The sequence below is a fragment of the Equus przewalskii genome, chromosome 28 (genome assembly GCF_037783145.1).
Source record: "Equus przewalskii isolate Varuska chromosome 28, EquPr2, whole genome shotgun sequence".
Classification (NCBI taxonomy): domain Eukaryota; kingdom Metazoa; phylum Chordata; class Mammalia; order Perissodactyla; family Equidae; genus Equus; species Equus przewalskii.
The window spans coordinates 4,039,967-4,055,906 of NC_091858.1; the positions used below are offsets into that span (position 1 = coordinate 4,039,967).

Consider the following 15,940-nt stretch of genomic DNA (forward strand, 5'->3'; position numbering starts at 1 on the left):
GTTGAGAGACTACATATATGAATGGACGATGGCCGGGTTATATATAAAAGTAGAACTTTGACTCACCATCTGCAGCAACCAGTTCAGAAAACCAACTCATCAATGTACAGTAACCAGCCCACGAAGCCTGCCAGCTGTCAGTCAGTCTTACGGGAAGTCACACCTCTATCTCTGGTAACAATCCAGGAAGCCAAACAATAACCTTGTAACAATAGGCCCCAAATGGCCAGGGCTTGATTAGTAGCTTATAGCTTCCCTAATTTTTGTCCCTGATTCCAACTTAGGACCAACCAGAAACAGCTAAATATGTACCCCTAACCAATCACATAGGATGGCCACTTCTCATTAGCCCACTGACAGCTCCCCCACACCAGCAGCCTCCAATCAGGGCACAACTGAAACCTTCCCCTTTTTCCCATTACAAAGCTTTCCCACTTCTCTGCCTGCTTTGAATCTCCTCCAAATACAGGTGATGTTGGCTGACTCCCTCGCTATAGCAAGCTCTAAATAAATAGCCTTTCTTGTTCTCATTTGGTTGGGCTTTGTTTATTTCCGCAGGGTTGGAAAATGAGGATCATAATAACGTCTAATGTACAGGTGTATCATAAGGCCCAATGAGGGTAACTCATGGATTTAGCCCTTTGTGTTCAAAGCACTTTCTACATGGGTTATTATCACTGATCCTCTCTCCACCAGCACCCTATGTGCTTGGAGAGATGTAACACTTTATTCCACCTGCCTCTCTGTTCCTACCCATCCTCCCACCTGCCCTGCTTCCCGGGGCTGTGACAGGTTTGTGTCCCAGTGTGACCTGATTCAGAACAGTTTCGTGGTGCCCTGAATACCTAACACAGTGAGTGGCTTCTGAAAACAGAAACCTTATTACTGAGTTTCCACACCCTGACCCCACACGAGCCTTGGGCCCACGGTGATTCCTAACATTGATGGGCTGATGAGTCATGGCAGCCGTCCTTCCTTCCCTCTCTTTGGCCCTCTGGGAATACGTAGCGACTCCAAATTTACACAGTTGACCAGTAGTGCCTATTATCATTCCCAAGGTCCATTGCCATGTCTGTTCCACGTCATTTGACCTTTTTGTTGTTGTTTTTTAAATATTTAGATTCATTTCTGGTTTCTGTCCTGGCATTTCCAGCTTTTGAAGTTCCCGCTTCACACGCTGTACTCTTTAGCATCCCCGTTTGGATCTCCTATGTTTTTCCCCTGAAATTTTAGAGCACAGCACTTTCCCCTTGAGGCCACAGAGTGAAATTAAATGCAAAATAAATTGTCATGGCTGATTGCCTTAGAGAAATTTTCAGTAATCCCGTGAGCATTAGAGCCAAAAAGGACTTTAGAGACCATTCTAATCCATTGAGAGTCTCCGTGTTTCACCTGTGGCCCTTTTTATTATCTTCTCACCCACGGATCACATGCTTTGAAAAAAATTATTTGGGAAACAGCACTTTTAAGTAAAAAGTTGATTTAGTTTTACTTTTATTTTTATTCTGTAAAGATAAAGAACTGCCAACCAGAGTCAGCAGTCAGTATTAAGTAAATCATGATTTTTATGTGGAGTTAACAGAATTCCTTCTAAGTGGAGAAACTGGACGTTTGGTTAGTGTGGTCGGGCTTCTCACTCCTAAATATTTATAAGATTTCCCTCGGGTCTGAACTCTTCAGCATAGCTTGAGACCGCCGGCATCACTTCACAGGTCCTAGACACCCGGGATTTCAGGTGGGGAGGCCTCAGACTACTCCCACCCCTGCTATTACAAGGTGAAAATAAGGCCCGAAGAATTACAACGACTTGCCCAGGTTTGTCTGGCTTGAGATTAAGACCCTTCCTGCTTCCTAAATCCTATTCGTAGGTTTCTTCCACATTTCTTGAGACTGTATCTTATTTTGAGGTGTTGAAGCCAGAGAGCACTGCTGTTCTGGGGCAAAGCCATAACAGCAGCTGGCACTTCCCAATTAAATTCCAAATGCTTTCCACATATTAACACATTTAATCCTCACAACTCCTGTATAAAGTAGGAACTATCATTAACCCCACAGAGAAGCAAACCGAAAAGTAACTTGAGTGTGGTCACATAGCTGGTAAATGGCAGAGACAAGGCTGGGAAAACGTGAAGCAAAACAAAAGAAAATTTCCTCTGGTCCTGCAAACCAGCTCCCCACATCACTTCCTGAGACAGGTGGGAAGCATCTACTGAGCGCTGAGGAGCCTCCCCCGAGACAGATCAGGATCTAGTCAGGGGTCCGATGTGCAAATCAAGGGTTTTAATATATCATGATCGGTGCTACCATAGACATATGCCTGGGCTACCGTCTGGGCACAGGGGAGGCATCCCCAGCCTCTCCTGGCAGGATGGGGCAGGACAAGGCTTCCTGGAGAAGGTGACCCTGAGCTGATTCTTGAAGGGGAGGAGAGGGTGAGATGGATGGAGAAAGATGGGAGGGGGCTCTTCTGAGCGCGGAGCCAACAAGAGTAATGTTTTTAGGGAAACAAAATTCAAAGGCACTTCTGGAGAGTAAAGCGCTAGTGGGTGGCCATGTTAGTTTCCTGTGGCTGTTGTAACAAATTACCACAAACTGGGGGACTTAAAACAGTGGATATTTATTCTCTCACAGTTCTGGAGGCTGCACGTCTGAGATCAAGGTGCAGGCAGGGGCATGCTCTGGGCGCTCTGATTGAAAGTCAGCCCCACCCTCCCTCAGGGCTGCTGGTGGTTGCTCCCAGTCCTTCATGTTCCTTCGCTTCCAGCTGCATTCCATCTGCCTTTGTCGTCACGTGGCCTTCTTCCCTGTGTGTGTCTCTGTGTGTCTCTCCTCTTCTTCTAAGGACATCAGTCCTTGGATTTAGGGCCCACTATGATCTAGTATGACCTTATCATAATCAATTAATTTGCAAAGACCCTATTTCCAAATAAGATCACGCGTCTGAGGTGGACATGAATTTGAGGGGACAGTATTCACCCAGTAGAGCAGTGGAGACAAAAATAGAGGCTAGGATGATTGACAAGGGTACAAACTTGTACTGTGCATAGCGTTGACCTTTACTTTGTTAAAATTTTCCTTTTTCTCAAGTGTTCTGCTGCTGAATTTGCGGGGAATTCTCAAAGATGGGTGCATTGAGCAATGAATACTGTGTGTGTGGCTTCCAGCTGTGCATTTAGAGCTGGAAGGGGACATTCTGCTTGTGGCTCAACTGCATGTTAGTTTTACAACTTTATTTCGGACTTTCAAAAGCTTAATTGCCGTGGTTATCATCAGGGACTTTGTCGCTGCCCTGCCTGCCTCTCAGAGTTGTGAAGGGGCTCAAATAAAAGCTTCTTGGCTGTGAAGCTGTGTGATAAACTGTGAAGTGTGTGTGCAGTATTCTTTCATGGATAATTTTTTTTTCTTTCTTTTTTTTTTTTTTCATGGATAATTTTTTATTCCTTGTGTGTTGGCTCCATTCTTTGGTCTCCACAGTGCAAGACTTCTATCATCCAGTTAGGGGCAGGCCTGTTGTTCTCATCTCGAAGAGCTGAAGAGCAATTAGGAAATCAATAAGCATGAGTTAGTATTTATTTATGTGTCTTAAGTAAGGAGTCAGAAAATAGCAGCTAGCTAAATGCAGCCACTGCCTGTTTTTTTAAGGTCTGCAAGCTAAGAATGGTTTTTACATTTTTAAATGTTTGGAAAAAAAAATCAAAAGAAGAATAATATATAGTGACATGAAAATTACATGAAATTCAAATTTTAATGTCCATAGATGAAGACTTATTGGAACATAGCCCTACTCAATCATTCACATATTGTTAGTGGCTCCTTTCACGCTACACAGCAGCGTTGAGTAGCTGCAAGAGAGACTCTGTCCCACAGAGCCTAACATGTTTTCCCTCTGGCCTGCACAGAAAACGTTTGCCGACCCGAGTGGACACTTTGGGAAAGGAGAAGGTGAGTGGTCGCTTCTCTGGCTGCGCATCTCCCTGCTCACAGGAGCGACCCCTTTAGGACATCCCAGACCCTAAAGCTGCCTTGTCTTTTGTTCCTTCCCAGAGTTTTATTTTTTTAGTGGCCAGCAGGTTGAAGGGTTTGTGGAATGGGAATTGTCGTTCCAAACCCCCGAACAAGAACATTGTTACTATTTTGCTCTGTTTCTTTCAGTACAGATAGTTTGTAATTTATGAGCAGGTTATGCTGTAAGAATGTGTTTGAAGCCTGTAACACATGGAAACAAGGGAGATGGTTTGTTTCTTATGCCATCTACACACCAACCTCAATTTACAATAACCAAAGCTCTTGAATTTTCTGGGGCAGCCCTGATTTAGAATATTCTTTCTGTCACTACAAATCAGTGATATGTCTGGAAAGTCTGATTTTTCCTTTCTAAACTGTACCCAAAAGTAGAATAAAAACTTGTTATGTAGAAACACAGATAATAATTTAAATGAAAAAACCCAGAACTCCTCATTAACACAAATGTGCAGTGTGGCACTTCAGCCATACATGACTTCCTGGGCCTGAGACGAGGTCTGAAGCTTGGGACTCTGGTTCTGAAACTTATTCATACTAAAATATATATCACAGTTATTACTTGCATCTAGAATCTGATCCAAGGAGAAGAAAGAAAGATTCTCTGAAAAGACAGCTATGAAAATATTCTTTTTGTTTTTAGCAGTAGAAGTAGTGTCAGGGGTCTTGGATGAACTGGAGCCCTTCCTGGTCTCGCTCCTCACTCTGTAACTCCATTTTTCTATTGTTGACATATCGCTGGATATATTCTCTTGTTAGCATGCTGTTTATGAAGCTTTCATTATGTGTTGGGCCCTATACTAAATACTTGGTAGATATTTCCTTTGAACTTTGCAAATATAGGTAGGAATCTTTATTGCCTCTATTTAAATAAAGATATGAAGACTGAATCTTAGGTCAAGTATCTTATCCAGAGTTGCACACCTTGTAAGTGTTCCAGCCAAGATTCAAACACGGTACAGTTTGGCTCTAGAACCTGAGCTCCATATTACTATGAATTCTTTATTAATTCATTCATTTGCTTGAGAAATATTAATTGATTGCCTAGCCAGAGTCAGGTACTATATTGGTTGCTGAGAATTAAATGGTAAATGAAACAGATACAGTTTCTGTTGACAGTGTTTATAGGATAGTGGGGGAATGGATATCAATTTTAAAATACCATACAAATATATAGATGACAGAAACTATCGGAAAAGCATAGAATGGGGAAATCATGTCTTTGGGATCAGAGAATGCTTCCCTGAACAAGTGATGCTTGAGCTGTGTCTGAAAGATGAGTAAAGATTAACTAGTCAGAGAGGAGGGGAGACAGGAGAATTCCAGGCAGGGGGAACAGCATGCTCAAAGGCCCTGTAGTCAAAGAAATCACGGCACACCCAAGGAATACAAAGAAAGCCATTGTGGCTGGTGTTCAGAGGTAGAGGCAGGCAGTGATGTGAGATGCAGAGAATGGATTGATGGGAAGAAGAGTAGAGGCGAACTGTCGAGTATCAGGCTCTCAGTTGTCCACTGAGAGAACACAGCCTCAGATGAGGGTGATGACGCCAGTGAAAAGTGGGAAGCAAATAGATCTGAAGGATAATTAAGCAGGTGAAAATGGTGAACTGAGGGATGAGTGTGCAAGAGAAGGAGGTTTCCACACAACTTCCAGGTTTGGAACTTGCACAGCTGGGTCGTTGCTGCCCCCTCCTGCAGCCAAGATAACCTTCATCTTTAAGGCCATGCCCCAGAGAGCAGAAAGATCTGAGAAGTGGGAAAGGATGTGAGGAAAACTCTTTCTTCAGGTTGTTCCACATTGATCAAGGCTGAGAAGGACTAAAGTTGCATAAAGGTGAATTTGCCTCCAGCCCAGGGGTAGGGGCAGCAATGGGGAAGGGACGGGCAGACTTATGTCCTTAGAGCTTCTTCCCAGTCAAGCCTTCTACTCTTCTGATGGAGGGTGAGGCCAAGCCAGGGACTGGCCCAGGACGAGGACCCCACAGAGGCGTGGGCTAGAGGTGCCCTATGGATGTGTTGATGTCCAAAGCCAGTACAGTGTGTGGAGTGAGTTCAAGGCAGTCGCCAAGCGAGGGGCCTGGAGAGAGGACAGTACCAGCATCCTGGTACCCTGAGTTAAGCCAGCAGGAGGCTGTCTGGAGGGCTTCCTGACAGGGATGCCGAAGTTGGCAGTGGTTACATCACGTGCTTCTGGCGGGAGGATTCAGGTTGTTTAAAGGGCCGGAATAGCTCGGTTGTGGTCTTGTGACCTAGGTCTGGTGCCTTCCAGAGAGTCCATCCTGTTCTTCCTTAGATTAAAAGATAGAGATAGGAGGACCCAGATTGCACAGTTTCAGACTTTATGAGGGCAGGAGACTTACCTTATTCATTTTGTACCCTTAGTACTTCACACAGAGGGGTTCCACAAATGATGCTCATATTTTCATAATAGATATTGTCCTATTGTTTTTCTTTAGAACATTTATGATTAAAAATAGTTTTAATAAAAAATTATCACTTTTATAGGAAGTCTTACAGAGCATTACCATGAAATCATATTTTAGTTATATATATAACTATCAAAGTGCCTTTCTTAAAAGAATATTTTGTGAAATTGGGCTTGTTCAAGAAAATCTGAGGGTTGTGGACAATTTCCCTAAGAATCTCCACCAGCTTCTCGGTTCCGTGTGTTCACCTTCCAGAAGGAAAAACCAGAGGCGAGGGGAGGCTGGTGCTCAGAGGGCGTGCTCTTGGGATCCGCACCTGCGTGTTCTGACTCCATCTTCCCCCGGCCGGTCCTGCTCCCTCATCTGCTGCCCTCTCGCTGGCTGCCTCTCTTACTAACCGTTGCCTGCCTTCTCCTGTCTGCCCTGGAGGCTTGACCCTATTTTACCACAAATCAACTCTTTGTGCAGGAGTTGACGTGAAGCTAACAAGAGTTGATGTCTTTCCCAGATCCCACACCTCCAGCCATAAGAAAAAAGGAACGTGTCACTCAGGAAGTTCTTCTCTAGGACATTCTGGTGCTGCCCCAGGGGTGAAGAGACAGAGTATACCTATTGGATGATATTAGGACCTGGAGGAGTGTAGGTCAAATTCCTTAGCTTATGTCTTTCACTTTGCACACTAAATGGGCTCTTGAAATTGAATTGAAATATATTTTTGTTTAGGGTAGTTTGAATTAAAGAATTCTGGTGACCACAGACTGCAAAGAGCTGTCTATTCTGCGATCCTCACTCTCTCACGTTAGCTTTGATATGTTCATCTGTTGGCTTTTCTTTTTGGGGCCCAGTGGGGGTGCACGGGAGGCCCTGGCCCAGTGGGTGCCACACAGCCCATGGCAGCTGGCTCTGCAGCTTTCTCTTCCTTTCTGCCGCGTTCCCTCTTTACAAGTGTCTGTATCTCAAGCATCTCTTTCATGTGTCAATGTTTTCTTCCCTGATAGATTTCCTTGGTTAACATGCTAGAATCTCAGGAAACTTGTTTGCTTTTCTCTTAAATCCCAACTCCTTCCTGAAAAATGTTATCACTCACTTTTAATCAGATTTCTTTCCTTATATGTCTGGGTCCGTTTATCTTCATCTGTTCTCTGGCTGCAGAGAGGGGTGGGGGGAGACCTTGCCTCCCTTCCTTCGTCTGTCCTACATCACACAGTGAGTCTGTACTCTCATACAGCTACATCATAAATCATGCTGCTGTCTTCCCATAGGTGACCCCACGTGCCCATTCTGTTTCTCCTTAGCAACCTCTGGGCATTCCTCATGCTCAGAATCTTATTCTTGCAGAACAAAGAAGTCTGTTTCGTTCACTGCATTCTGGCTTGTGACTGTTTGGCTTTGTTTAGGTTGATGTGTTCTTTCACGAATATATATATGTTTTTTTCCTTCTTGCCTTAGAGCCAGCCAAGGGTTGTGACATTAGAATACAAGATACATTTATAACTTCACGTGACCTGGATTTGGTGCAGGTAATGCTGAGACAATGACAAATGTCTCCTGATAAACACCAGAAAGGCTTGCAAAAATACATTGGGAAAATAGGGATCGTGCACTGAGTTCGATTAATTCACAGTAAAATGTCTTTTTGGACTTGGATCCAGCAAACCTGTCCTACACACCTGCGCTGTGTCACAGATGGCGCTGGGAGCTCTGCATGTAGGATCTTAGGTAATTCGCAGAATATTTCATCATGTGAGCCCATTTTACAAATGAGATAACGAAGGCTCAGAGGGCAGTGGAAGCACACGTAGGATCAAAACTGAGGTCATCTAATTCCCTACCTCTTTCACCCCACCACCTCCCTGTGGCAGGCTTTGATGCATTGCGTTTGTTTATTTGTAAGAACACACTTTCACTCCTGGCTCAGCCATTTCACATGTCGGTGACATTAGTAGAGTTAGGTTCCCATAGCACTTTCTCTGTGGAAGTGACTCAAGGAATTCTTCCTCTCAGAGCCAGCGGGGGGCTGGGGCAATATTTATTGGGTCATCCTAATCGTGTTCTTTTTGTCCCAGGTCCCTACTGAGGGTTGATGGCCTTACAGACCTATTGGCAATCTGAGGGCCAGATGCTGAGGCGCCGTCTGATTCAGTGTGACATAAAGGAACTGTCACAGCCTTTGGGACCTGCTCTGGGATTGAAACTGGCTTCCAGCTCCTGCTAGCTGGGTGACCTTGGTCAAGTTTCTTAATTTTTCTAAGACTTAGTTTCATCATCTGAAAAATGGTGCAACAACCCATATGTTCCTGGACTACTGTGAAGAATAAATGCGACTGTGTAAACAGAAAGTAGGGGGCACAGGGCCTGGTGAGGGATGGGTGCTCAACGCCTGTTTCTTCTTTCTCTTGTTTCATGGACCCGATGATGCTATGGTGACCTCTTGGTCCATATATAGATGCTAATGGACCTCTTTCTGATGTTATATTTGACAGGGGGAAAATGCATAGCAGACTGATTAGAATGAGTTAGTGGGGAAGCTCAGTGGTCTGTATTCCAGGACTAAATGCTACTGAGAGATATGTTTTCTGTAGAAGCCCTAAGTAATTGTCGAGGGACTAGAAAAACAGAGAAAATATTACAGTGCTCAATAACATTCTTGTTTTAAAGAACCTAAACTAATACAAAGAGTGAACAATATGGTGTTGGCATTAGCACATCGAAGCTTTGCTTGAAGGAACACGTCCGTCTTGTCATTACTTGGCTGTTATCCAATCTCAATATTTAAGTCTAGCTCGAAGCGAGTGAGGGATTTGGAACAGCTCTGGGTGACAGCAGGCACACCCCTCAGCCGCGTGCACGGTGCAGCTGGTTGTGTTCCCCTCCCTTCTGCTCACGGGAGGCGGCGTTCAGCCACCGCACAGTGACTTTCACACTTATTAAAAATGCGGCCGTTTCTGCGTGTCATTCTTAAAGCCCCATCAAAACTCTCTAAGGAAGCATATGGGAGTGAACCTGGTCTGGGGCCATTGCCTGCTTGCAACAAGAGCTGTTCCTTTTGATCTGTGACATTGAATAACCAAATAGTCCTGTAATCATGTATAATTCATCTGATAGCTTTGTCTTTTTGCCAACCATAGTTAAAAGAAAAATTGTGTAGAAAAGGAGATTATTTTTATTGTGAATTCCTGAGGGAAAAAGGCATTTTTCTTCAAGAGTTATTAACTTGGTTTTACAGCTGACCTTTAACAGAATGTCTCTGACTTCAGATACTCAACAACTCAGCAAATATTATCCTCCATATAATTGAAGTAGTCATTATCATTTGAGCCATAAGCACTGAATATGTATCAGAAGACACAATGTTGTTTTTTTTTTAATTTTTGAGATTTTATTGTAAAAGAAAAAAATCTTGTTTCATTGGTGCATTGAGTGATGTTTGACCTTTTCATATTGAATTTTCTCTTCACATTTCAGCTATACATAATCCTAGAAGGTCCCTGGTTGGTGTTAGCAACCCCAGAATGAGTGGTCATGATATCATATCCTAGAGTCGACAAATCAGTTTGTTTGATCTCTCATTATGCATTGTATCCATTGTTGTAATGGGGGATGGAAAAATTCAAGATACAGTTAGGACCTGAAATTTCCCGAACACGAAAGCGTCTTTAATATGTCTCTCCTGCCCATCCCTTTCTTCATACAGACCTTGCATTTTTATATTTTTCTAATGTGCTTCGTGACGTACTGTCTTGATCAGCAGTTCTCTGCTTTCATAGCTAATGATGCAAGAAGGCAAGAAAGAGAGGGAAGGGGGAAAGAAAGAGAAAAACAAATAGAGTGCTATCAAGGCTAAAGTTAAATCGTAACCAAAGAATGTCTGAGCTTGGAAGGGATTTTAAGGCTTCTCAGTGCAAGTCTTGTGGCCTAGAAATAAAAACCTGTAGTCCAGAAAACCTCTAGTCCTGTCTGCATTTCACTTGGATTTCAAGAAAGACTGAGAGATCTTGGACGAGTCGCTGAATGTTCCCTGATTGTTTCCTCCTTGAGACTGAATGATCGCTTGTTGCTTTCCAATTTTAATAAAATGTGATTTAAATATTCTCTGGAAACCAATGTGATTCATAAATAAGCTGGATCAGTGGGTTGTTTATAACTTCAAATGTTTCTTTTATTTTCTAATGCAATAATTTGTTCGTCCATGTAATCCGTTAGAAAGTGTTTCGTGCCTATTGCAGACATAGTGTAAGTGGTGAGCAAAGCCAGACCCAGATTTGGTTGCTGCCCTCAGCTGAAAATGGCAACTCTGACAAGCGCTGTAGCTGAGTGGGTATGGCGCTGAGAGAGGTGGTTCAGGGAGAGGACCTGTCTGGGGACTGAAGGAAGGTTTCTCTGAGCAGTGATTCCTGAGTGGCGTCTGAAGGGTGCAGAGGCATTGACTGGGTAAAGAAGTAAGGGAAGATAATTCCAGGCAGAGGGAACAGCATTTCCCTCGTGAACTCCTGCAACCAATCTGCGCCAGCTGACTGGAGGATGAGAGAGCAGGTGGAAGGAGGTGTGGGCATCCCAATGGAGGCCATCGTAAACCTCATCACAGCCAGCGCCTGCCAACCAAACAGCTGGCTGCAAATGTGGAGAGGAGTCCCTGGCTCCGACCCGGAGAACCACTCAGCCGAGCCTTGCCCCAGTTGCTGACCTGCTGAGTCACGGACTAGGCTGTAAATCGCTGCGATTTTAAACCCTGCGGTTTTGGCGTGGTTTGTTACCCAGCAGCAGGTGCAGAAGCTGCACTTGGAAGAGGGCCCGTTCATCTGAGACATGTTAACTTGGAGGAGCAATTGGGACATTTAGGAGGTGACGTCAAACAGGAGTGTGTTGTGTAGGGAAACTTAGCTGATTACTGTCAAAGTAGTGATAGCAGATAAAATCAGCTAAAAAGCAAAAATTTTGTGCATTTTACTACTGTATATGCAATAAAACAATACTGAATGGTCCATTTTTGTTCCTGTGCTTTCTTTCGTTCTGGCACATAGTGTTGAAGGAAGGGGTTTTGATGACCTCAGAGACAGGATAAACCAGTTCTCTGGCCGGAAGTGGCCAATGTGGCCTGGCCGTTCTGGCTCCGGACACAATCCCACGGTAAGGAACGTGCTGCCTGGAGTCCTCTTTCCGAGCCTTCGCTCCCTCTCAGGGCCACTGTGCTTGACTTGCAGATACTCTCTTCACCTCTCCTCCAAAACCCTGGCTTGGGAAATGATCTTATAAGCTCATTCATACTAGGGTGCAAATGACTGATTAATCTAAGTCTTCTATTTTGCCCAGAACACTAAATCTTTTTTTTTTAATTGAGGTATAATTGACATTCAACATTATATCAGTTTCAGGTATGCAATATAATTATTTGGTACTTGTGTATATTGCAAAGTGATCACCATAGTAAGTCTAGTTAATACCTGTCACCATACACAGTTATAGATTTTTTTTCTTGTGATGAGAACTTTTAAGATCTCCTCTCTTAGCAACTTTCACATATGCAATACTTTATTATTAACTATAGTTGCCATGCTGTACATACATCCCCAGGACTTATTTATTCATAACGGGAAGTTTGTACCTTTTGACTCCCTTCACCCATTTCACTCACCCCCTCCCCCACCTCTGGCAACCACCAATCTGTTCTCTTTATTTATGAGGCCGGTTTGTTTGTTTGTTTGCTGTTTTAGATTCCACATAGAAGTGAGATCATACAATATTTCTCTTTCTCTGTCTGTCTTATTTCACTAAGCATAATGCCCTCAAGGTCCAAATGTGTTGTCACAAATGGCAAGATTTCATTCTTTTTTATGGCTGAATAAGATTCCATTATATATTCTATATATATACACACACATACCATATATATCCCACTGAATCTTAAACATGAAGAAATCTCTCTATTCTGGGAAATGGAATTGTATGAGTGTAGGGAAGATGTTTTAATGTGCCACTCACTGGGATGACTGTCCTGCAACTTGCTTTTATATATTAAAAATAGAGCTCTATGGTCATAGAATTGTGGACTTTTGAGTGTTTTCAGTCTAAAATAATCACATCTCGGGGGACTTATCTTTTCTCCTCACGAAAACCTGCTTCCCCTCCTACGTGTCCTTTTATGATTTAATAATACCAAACTTCTTCCATTTTCTCAGGCTGAAAACTATTGAATTCAGCCCCACTCGCCTGCCATGTCCAGACCCTGTGCTTCTGCCCTGTCTGACCCCGTTCACCTCATCTCTGTCCCCTCCTGCTGCTTCAGAATGAGATCAAGCCTTCATCAACTCCTATTTGGCTTGATGCCTCTGCCTCCTGACCTAACTCTTGCTCTGAGTCTGTCTTTTCTCCTATCCAGCCTAGAAATTTTGTCACCAGAATTGCCTTTCTTATGTCTAGATCTGATTTTCTCCCCACACTCTTTATACAGCCTTGATGATGCATTTTCTTGTACGATAAAACCTAACCTTCTTGACAGAGCACCCGTGGTCCCTTCTGTGGGCTGTCTAACTAGGGCTTGCCTCACTTGTCAGTGCTGTTTGAAATTGGGTAGGAATGGCAGGATGCCAAGGGCAGTGACTGGCCAAAGGATTTCTGTCTCCTTCTTTCTCAGCCAGATGTGGTGTCCATAGTTTTATGCCCCTGTATGAAGATGCAATTCTTGAACAGTACAAGGGGACCTACATCCAGGGTGGGTGTTGCTCAGTCATTCATTGGAGGGTCACTTGTGTGTTACAGCTGAGCAGTCTGGGCGAGGACACCAAGGAGGGTGCTGGAAGTGGGGAGAGGGCTCTGACGCCACGTATTCTCTTACTTAGGATGGATATGGTGGGTCCTTGGATACATCTGGTCACATTTCTTTTACCTTCTTTGGAAAACTGACAAGCAGAGTGTCCCTGGTATTTTATAGAAACAAAAGGAATTGAGCATGATGACTAAACCAGCTGGGGACCTGCCGATGGGGCATGCTCCTTCTCGCTCCACCTCCTGGCTCCCAGTCTTGAGCGGGCTTGCCATATATCTCTGCTGGGTAGGGACCAAGAATCTTTGGAGTATCTGAAGTAAGAACCTGAGACGGCAGGCACAATCTGTGAATCTGTCCCCTGCTTCCCAAGAGAAAGAAACATCTTAACATTTGTATCTGGGAGCCTTAGGCTCCAGGCAGGGGATTTTCTCCAAGGGGTCCCTGAACGAGCTTCATTATCCCATCCCAGTCAGCCTTCAAGGCTCAGCTCCCGGCATTCAGGCGGGCGGACCATAAGATCATGTCAAATCAGACACTCCTCATTCCCGGAAGCATTCACCATTAGCCTTGTTTAGTTTTTTAAAAAACCGTTCACCCCCCCAGAAATGAATGGCTGTTCTCCCTTTTCTTTGCCATGAGAAGCCCATTCCTCATTCATGGCCCAGCTCCAATAGCACCCGCACGATGAAGACCACCACCATCCGTGATCCCCTCAGCATTTTGTTTTATGGTATATACAAGTGTGTTTCCTGTATGCCTGGGGCTTCCCTCTCTGCGTGATCAGGTCCAGAAGGCGAGGGTTGTCTTAGTCCTTTTACATAGAAGGTACTTAGTACATGTGGGGCGAATGAATGACTGAGAGAATAGTGCTGGGGTTTTCGCCAGACCACTGTCAGCGTAGAACGTCATTACTTTGAGAGCAGACTTCTTGGCTCTCAGGAAATGCTTAGTGGGCAACCTCAGCCAGGGTGACCTCGAATCAGCTGTCTGGGGCTCCTGCCCGCCATCATGGGGCCATTAGGAAGTGATCAGGAGGAAGCTCCCGTTCAGCTGTCACTGCGCCTTGCTGCTTTCAGGTGTTAACCGAAACGACCCAATTAAGCAAGTGTTTTAAAGCGCTGGATTCTTGTTGAGCAGAGAAAAAGCTCAATTATTCAAAGCCTTCTTTCAAAGATGCATACCTTTGGCAGACACAGAAACCAGGTTACTTTTTTGTCAAACAGAAATATCTTTATTATTTCCCTTTCTGATTATAAAATGATATACAATGACTTTTCTTTTCTACATTGTTTTATTTATTTATTTCAGTTGAAAATGAAAATCTCACCTCAGAGAGATATCACTGTTAACAGTATGGTACAGATCTTTTCAGGTTTCTTTACTTTGATATATCTACAAAGATATTTCTATTATATATTTAGTGTTTTGATAGTTGCATTCTCTCTGTATGTATATATGCATTTCTGTCTCACATGTGTATATATACATACATAACATTTATAATTAACCTATATATACTTATATATGAGCTGTATGTAAACCATATATATTTACATATATATTTACAGACACTTTTGGCAGAAATGGGGTCATGCTATGAATAATGTTCTGTGTCCTGCTTTAATGTAATAAAATAGTTCAGTAAAATTCTTATTTTGGCACTTAACAGATATATCTTATCATTTTTAATACTTTATCTTTTTAACATTATATTGAAAAATATTCTGGAATTTAACCTCTTATTAATGGAAATTGATGTTGTTTCAATTTTTTCACTGTATTGTTATCCACTTGCTAGTGGCGTCACTGTGTTCAAGTCTGTGCACGTTGGACAACCTTTTGATATGTGTGGCCATTTGGCCGTCCAGGAAGAGCTGCTGCTTTACAGTCCTGCCATCAGTGGATGAAAGTGTCCACTTCGGCTCATCCTCACAAATAGGAGATATTGTTAATCTTTTTAACCTTTGCTAATTTGGAAGGTAAAGTGAGATTTCATTATTTAGTTGATACAGCTGTAATAACCATCGAGGTTATCATGTTCTGTGATTACATCCATCTTTTCTAAATTTTCACAACTTTGTCCAAATTTTATATTAAGTCATTCATCCTTTAATTACTGACTTTTATACTTTGCTCTTTGTTTCCCCCCTTAGTTCGTGAAATTGTCTTCAAACTTTGAGGGATGCATGTGTGTATGTGTGTGTGCATGCATTTCTCAAAGGCCAGAGCTGTTCAAATGAGATTTTGCTAAAGGAGATAAAACCAAAAACCAGCTGAAATAGATTCTGCCAGAATGTATGCAGCAGCTTAGAGAGAGGAAATGAAAATTGAGGGGAGCAGCTTGAATCTGAGGTCCCTGTGAGTCGGCTACCACATTTCTGTTCCCGATTCTCATTCCTTTAACATTTGCCCCCGTCTCTTTATTTTGTTTGCACAGGAGTTACTGCATGATTTTTTAACTGGGGGGCCATGAACTTCCAAGGGATCTGTGGGTAGAATTCTAGAGATCTGTGAACTTGGGAAAAAATTACAGCTTTATGTGCACTAACATCATAAAATTTAATATTTCTTTCAATTATAAATGTCAGCAACAAATCGTAGTAATATTTGCAGTTCTTGATATCTGACACTAATAAAAACCACCAAGATTTTAAAATCACTTTACTGTTCTTGAAGATATCTTGCATTATCACTTATGCTCATCACTACTATGAAATGAAACTAGTCTTGT

At 43.1% G+C, this 15,940-nt stretch overlaps 1 protein-coding gene and 1 long non-coding RNA gene across 5 annotated transcripts in view; both read left to right on the forward strand.

Annotated features, from left to right (window-relative positions):
* Positions 1-15,940, forward strand: part of ZMAT4 (zinc finger matrin-type 4) — a 321,316-nt gene that overhangs the window by 116,061 nt on the left and 189,315 nt on the right. The gene's annotated exons all lie outside the window — the stretch shown is intronic.
* LOC139080125 (uncharacterized) lies at positions 858-11,428 on the forward strand. Its single transcript, XR_011534317.1, has 3 exons — positions 858-1,815; positions 7,896-7,966; positions 8,513-11,428. It is a non-coding gene; the product is annotated as an uncharacterized lncRNA (long non-coding RNA).